The sequence below is a fragment of the Tasmannia lanceolata genome, unplaced genomic scaffold (assembly GCF_043159265.1).
Source record: "Tasmannia lanceolata isolate RefF3 unplaced genomic scaffold, GAP_Taslan_0.1 ptg000015l, whole genome shotgun sequence".
In the NCBI taxonomy this organism is placed as follows: Eukaryota; Viridiplantae; Streptophyta; class Magnoliopsida; order Canellales; family Winteraceae; genus Tasmannia; species Tasmannia lanceolata.
This window is the reverse complement of record NW_027518692.1, coordinates 17773543-17781110: the sequence shown is the minus strand read 5'-3', so window position 1 is coordinate 17781110 and position 7568 is coordinate 17773543. Positions and strand designations below refer to the sequence as shown.

The 7568-nt window shown below is 36.7% G+C and overlaps 1 long non-coding RNA gene across 1 annotated transcript; it reads left to right on the top strand.

Annotated features, from left to right (window-relative positions):
• The first annotated feature begins 2629 nt into the window (after positions 1-2629).
• LOC143846000 (uncharacterized) lies at positions 2630-7528 on the top strand. Its single transcript, XR_013234617.1, has 4 exons — positions 2630-3205; positions 4747-4883; positions 6757-6832; positions 7302-7528. It is a non-coding gene; the product is annotated as an uncharacterized LOC143846000 (long non-coding RNA).
• Positions 7529-7568: the final 40 nt, after the last annotated feature.

Here is a 7568-nt window from a genome sequence, read left to right as displayed (position 1 = left end):
TACAAGGATTACAATAGATTAACCCAAAACCCACAAACCACTAACCCGTTCTCTTGTTTTTCAATCAAGACCATACGCAGAGTAAACATGAGAGAATGAAACCCCAAGAGAATGATTATCTTTGGATGATGCAAACAAAAGATGACTGCAGCATACTCACGAGAACAGGATTTTCAGGTCCTGCAGGCGTGTTGCTTGCCCAAAGCTTTGTCATAACGTCCTGCCGCCTAAGCGTTAATGAGGCTCACGATCCCTCCTAGCTACACAGATCGAACCCTTAGAACATGTGAATCGATTGCATACAAAACTCAGTATTGAATCTCCGCATACGGGGCATAAACACAGACTTCCTGCACATCCCAGATATCATTGTAGTGACCCCATCAAAATTTAAATGGTGGGCTTTACAGATGCATGGGTTTGCCGCGGGGAGTTTGTGGGATCTAGGGCCGGCAACAGGGCGGGCCGGATGTCCCCATCCCCGCTTCGGGAATGGAAGGGAATCCCAGTCTCCACCCCACGGGGAATAAGTAATCCTCATCCCCGCCCCACACACTAAAAGACAAAAGGCCAAATGACAAATTTGAAATTTTAAAACTATTAAATTTTTTCCCTCTTCTTTCTTTCACACAAGTCCTCACATGTGTGAGGCCCAATGGCTAGCCATATAGGTCAAGCCATGGGCCTCACACATGTGAGGACTTGTGTGAAAGAAAGAAGAGGGAAAGGCCATATTTATAACTTCTTCCACCCTCCAACTTTTTCTCCAAACCGATGTGGAACTATTCTTTCCAAGAGCTTTTCACCACTTTTCAACTTTGTAATTGGTTTTTTGTCTTTTATGGATTTTATTTTATTCACATTTACTGTTTGACTTTTGCTGTCTCTTTTATTTTATTAAAATACACCAACATATTTTTGGGTACACACCCTAGAGTTTTTATATGATGTCTGTGTGTACTAGCACGAATCCTTATACTGTATATAAAGCATGAATCATGGGTTAAATTCATCCTCATTTTAGCATTAATTCCACACTTATCCTGTTGTACAATACCTTTTTCGTTGAGATTTATGATTTTCCTTCGGAGCATTTTCGGCATTAAGTTCAGCCACTTGCAGAAACTGCCAAATCATGCTTTGTTCTTTTTGAGCTCCAATGGGCGTAACAAGCGACGAAATGCTTACGGGAGTTGAAAATAAGCATAGATCCAGAGATTCCAGAATAGGTCAACCTTTCAAACTGCTGCTGAATCTAGGGGCAGGCAAGAGACAATCTGGCGAACTGAAACATCTTAGTAGCCAGAGGAAAAGAAAGCAAAAGCGATTCTCGTAGTAGCGGCGAGCGAAATGGGAGCAGCCTAAACCGTGAAAACGGGGTTGTGGGAGAGCAATACAAGCGTCATGCTGCTAGGCGAAACGGTGGAGTGAAGCACCCTAGATAGTTAGAGTCCAGTAGCTGAAAGCATCACTAGCTTACGCTCTGACCCGAGTAGCATGGGGCACGTGGAATCCCGTGTGAATCAAGCAATTTGGACTTTTAATATTTTGTCATTTACCCTAGCGCAAGCGTTCAAAAAATAATGCCACCTTTTATCACAGTTGTATCTTCACTTTACACTCCAATGTACATCTGTCCTCAAAACTTTAATTTTTCTTTCCCTTCTTTGCCTCTCAAAAAATCCAAAGATTGCCTCTTTTATAAGGTGTAAGCCCTTGTAGTCCCGTATTTTTCAAAAATTATTGTATGACCACACTATAGAATGATCCAAACTGTCCACCTGACGGGACGCAAGGTAAATAGGTTGTGCACAAAAAAAATCATTTCTATATGATGATCCCAACCCTCCGATCTATAGAGGAACTGCATATTATGAAACCTTTATAGATCGGAGGGCTGGGTTCATCCTATAGAGTTGATTTTTCGGTATCAACCTATTTACGTTGTGTTCTATCAAATGGACTATTTGGATCATCATATATCGAATGATGTCTCATCAAAAAATAATATCCTATGATGTGGTTGGTACAGTACTTTTGAAAAAAATATGGGACTACAAGGGCTAACACCATATAAAATCTCAGCTTTTGCATATGACAACAGCCACCTCAAATAAAGTTACTGAATAAAGCCAAAAACTTAAACCTCTTTGGGTAGTGTCACCTTTTCATAGCGAAATATCTTCTTGGCCAAATTGCCTACCAAATCCCTAGGCCATTTCACGGCTCACTTTTGCATGTGAGAACAGCCACCTCGAATTAAAATAATTTAGAGAAAAAAAGCCAAAAACTCATTCCCAAGTGCAAAATCGAGCCACGAAATACCTTTGCTCGAAGTTGCTTGACAATCACGTCAATCTCTCTGAAATGCAACAGGGCATCCGCGAAATTCCTTCTGAGATGGACGCTAGCAAATCACCTGAGAGAAATATGGTATCACTTTCTTCATTTCCAAACATTGCCTCTTTTAAAAGTTAAAAGAATGTAAAGCTTATTTTTCATCCAAATTAATGAATTATTGGTTCCTTTTAAGGGTACTCTCGTCATTCAACAACCCCTATTTTGCCCCTCAAGAAACATCCAAAAGTTAATCAGCTTCTACCTGTGGAGATACGTCGAAACATGCCCTGCCACGTAAAACGCTCTCGATTGTCCAAACCATGACCTCTGCTCATCCCCCTTCTGAAATGAAAGAACCTTTCTTTTCCCTAGAAATCAGAAATATAAAATTTATTTTAGTAGGGTTTTATGTATCTTCTTTGAGATAGCAGCATCTACATCGTCTCTATTTCCTACACAATCCAGATTTAGAGTTCTTTCCGGAATGAAAGATGCTGTTTTTTCCCTTGAAAATCAGAGATATAATCTCATCAACGCCACTGAAATTGGTCGTTTGAAAACTTTTCTTCTTCTTAAATTGGGAATTCATGCTTATTTTGGTCGGTTTTACAAACTGAATGACATGATGAGGAAGCAATTTGATAGTTTTTCCTCTTCTTTAAATGCAAATACATTCCTTTTTGTCTCATCTTCTGAATTGACTAAAGGTCTTGTGGTAAGTGTCACCTCTTCATTATGTTGTTTCCATATTATCTCATGATATTGACATTTTTACTTATGTTTTGGCAACAGAGATTCACTGATATAATTGGAGATTTGTGGAGGTGGTGGAGAGTTTTCATCAGCTCCTCCTGATTCAAAGCAGGTTGGGCTTCTTAGATCATTTTTTCTTACTCTTTTCCTGTTGATCTCTTCATTCTTTCTATTTTTACCATTTTCTATTACAATCAAAGTGGGCTTTAATAAATTTATAATTTCCGATAGTTTCTGCTCTCAGAAGTTGGTGCGAGTGTTGTTTCTTCTTTCATTGGGGCTGCTCTGTAAATCCTTCGATAAATTGTTCTTCTTATTGGATATCCTACTTGCACAATTTTTTCCTGAAATTATCTTGTCTACTATTGACTAATTTTGTTCTGCTAATATTTTTATCCAAGAACACAGAAGAATGAGCCTTTTGAAGGATAAAATAAATTCATGCCTGCTAACATGTGGAGAACAGACCCAATTGATCGATTGGGTTATATGTTTTGAGTTTGAGCAAGGTTAGCTTGGTTTATTTGGTCTAATGGGGTGATTAGCGTTGAAGCTTAGGAATGTTGGACTGATTTATTTGATCTGTAGGCGTAGTGGGTATTGAATTTATGAAGGTTGAATTATTATTATTATTATTATGGTTCTATCACTGTGGAGAACGACCCCAATTTGATTTCTTGATTAGTGAGTTCTCAATTTGAGCAAGGTTGGCTTGATTTATTTTGTCTAATGTGCCAATTGGGCAGGGGGGTTCAAGAATTGCTTTTGGAGTCATTTATGATTTTCAAAATTTTCTATAAGTTTTCAGTTTAAGCAAAGTTGGCTTGGTTTATTTAGTCTAACGGGTTGATTAGCGTAAATGAACGGTTTGGATCACCCTATGAAGTGGGCGCCATTATATGTTTTGAAGAATACTAGAATTTAAATAAAGTGTCTGTTTGTATAAATCGGATTTCAAATGTGGACTAATCATTTTTTCCTGCATTTTCTGTTCTTTGTTGCCCAACAAAGCCCTTCAATCTTTGCTTTTGCCTCCCGCCAATCAATCAACGAAAGGTTCTACTGCGCACCACCAATCATTGTTCATGCACGGTTTCTCGGTTTTTGAAGTGACGGAACATATGCAGAAATTGGGGTTCTGGTTGAACTTAATATCTTCAACTAAATTGTAGTGACCTAAAATAATGCTTGTATGACTTGGAAATCTCGTTTGGAATTTGATCTCGGCCTATTAGAATGTGAATTTCCCTCTTGGGAATGATTGCATTGTGATAAAAATCTCTACACAAACAGATCTGAAATCTGTTCCATTGAAGCCTAGAAGCTTTGTTTTGGTTCAATTAGTGTTAAGTATTGGAAACAAGGACATAGATCCTGCTAATTCATGCCAAACATAGCCCATTCATTGATTGTTAATTGCTAATTCTTTCGGTTTTTCATCATAAGCCTATCTAATACCAATGGAAGTTAAATGTTGCCTACAACCATGAACAATCCCTATAGCAAGACAACTACTACTTGATGGGATTTTCTAACGGAGATACTACTCTCTTGTTCTCTCAATTCTTGGATGAATTAGCATAAAAGTTAAAACTCAATGCCATTTTTAGATATTCATTACTTTTCTTGGATTGTTTATACTTTATGATACAGGAAACCAGAAAAATATGCATGGGGTCTCACTATTTAGGCCATGAATTTTGAATCAGCGACCATTTGTTTGAGTTCAAGTTGCACCAGTCTGGGGTCGAGTAACCGACCTGGGTTCGAGTAACCAGTTTTGGGTCCAGGTAACCAATTTGGGTTCGACTAAGCCATGGAGCAGCCCCTCTTTGATCTATTATTTTTAAACAAGCTTAAGAAATATAGTAATATGATCATCTCATTTTCCAATAAATTATGACTCACTTCTCATCAATGCACTATCTTGAAGGACACTTGGTAGAAACTCCTACATTGACATTTTTTGCTTAGAGACTTTTAAAACTTTAAATCTTTGATTCATAGTTTTTTACCAATTAGTTCATGGTTATAAAAGGGAAAGTTTTCATATAGCATATCCAATTTGAATTGCTGAATTTACACTATAATTAATTAAAAAATCATGTTTCCTGCTTAAAAAAATCAATCTTAATTCTTTTCATATTAAAAAAGAGTGAAGGTTTCGCAAGAATATAGAAACAAAGTTTTTGGATTGAAATTTTCATTCTTTAAAGTGCTCAAAAGATATTTTGATCATTTGCTTCTCTGCACAGTGATAAGATAGAAAAGTCCAAAGGGATGAATAATGAGTTACCAGCCAAGTCTCTAGCTGAAGCATAGTTTTTTTTAATCTTTTTCTGAAGTACGACATGTTTTCTATTATGTCCTATTTGTCAAAACTTTCTCTTTCCAGTACAATGATGTTTTCTATCATGTCATGTTTCTCAAAAACTTTCATTTCCAATACAATGATGTTTTCGAAAGATAAGTTAATGGATATCATTTATAGATTACTTATATATGTGCTATTCTTTTTAAAGATTTATTCTGATGATGATCCGTAGAACATGTACCTTTTGTAAAATTATCATTATAAAGATTTTGACGAGCTTCCAAAATTGTACTTGCACTCTACAAGATTTTGAGACCAATTTTCCATCCAAAGTGAGGAATTGTTCAAATCAGTGTTCAGCATGAGATTGTGCATGATATATAGGTCAAAGCTCGTGCGAGTTAAAATCTATGTGACTTCATTATTTTCATCAACATATGTAATTTCAACAATAGTTTCCATTAGAATACAGATTACATATGTAGTTTCAACAATAGTTTCCATTAGAATACAAATTTACACATGCTTCTGATACATGTTATTTTGAGGTTGTAATTGAACTTACGTGACTCCTCATGTTGGAGTATTTTCATCTTAGGCATTTTTCTGTATCATACTTTCCAAAAAAATGTGCGACCTTCATAAACTTGCCTTTCTTGCTTAAAGATTATTATTATTAAATTCATTTTCAATCAGAATAGTTCATTAAGGCGCTGCACGTGCGGTGCACGCGCCTTTTTACTAGTTTTATAAAATGTGTAGTTGGCTTACCTGGTTCAAAGATCCAAAACGTTGATTTTTATCTCTCCAACCTATATAGGGGGCCCCCAAAAATCCTCTCCAAATTATGATCCTAACCCTCCAATACGTTGAGTTTCTATAGTATGCTGTACTTCTGCAGATCGGAGGGATAGGATGATAATAAAAATGAACGGTTTGCAGACAGCTATTTTTTTGGGCGCAACCTACGGCGAGAATGATCCAAATGAAGGGTTTGGATCTTCGAACAAGGTAGGCCCCACTATTGTCCTTTTGAAAATACACTCAAGTACGCACGAACAACATATAAAAACTCACCCAGATTGCAATTTGGGCCTTCTTACTTTACAGACTACGTGTATTCCCTATTTTTCATGCAAGGTGGTGAATAGTATATACCAAAGAAGTAATGTCTTTATTAATTTCCTCGTTTGATATATGAGTTTATGTGTCATATCTGATAGCCGATGGAAGCAATGGAGACATAGCTTTAGACTCTTACCATCGCTATAAGGTTATTTGTCACTACTTCCTTAATATTTTGTTTCTGTTTTTGAACTTTTTTTCCTTGTTGATCTTGAAAATTGCAGGAAGATGTGGATGTTTTGAAGACGATTGGAATGGATGCTTACAGATTCCTCATCGCCTGGACGAGAATATTGCCTCGTAAGAGAAAGAAAATATCATTGTTTAATAGCTTAAAAACTCGTGAACTCGACTGAGTTACCTCAAATGAGTAACTCATTAGTAAATCAAAACCGGAGCATATTCTTCAGCTAATACACGTGAAGTATAAATAATTGAAGGGTTTTGCTAACCAGTGCCTTAAGGGCACTTGTTAAGGGGCATTTAATTGCCCTTGGATCATGATTTTACACATAATTTGAGATTTTTACACGTCTTTTGAGATTTTATTATCAAATTATGTGTAAAGATCTAAGCGGAGCGAAAAGGGTTTTCCATGAAATGAGAAAAGGAGAACTATCAGCAGAGTCATTAACTAATTCACTCTCGAACTGATTGATTGGCTTCTAGTATAATAAAACAAACATATTTTATAGGAAATCCTATGATACTCATCATTTCGCATTGAACTGAAATAAGAAATTACTAAAATGACCTTTACCAAGTGCAGGATTTTCAGCTCATAAGGGTTTGGTGCTTGCCCAGGCTTTGGCATATCTTCCCGGCGCCTAAAGATAGCTTTGTCCTTAAGGGCAGCATTTTGCACAGTTAGAATGCCATTCCTGAGCTCTGGTTTCCAATTGTTGCAGATCTTTTTCTCTTGTTTTCACAAAGACATGTCCATTGATGAGATGCTTTGTTGTCTATTTATAAACATCATCATTTGCTCCATTAAAATCCAACAGACGACTATTTCAAGACATCTCATTTTATTTCA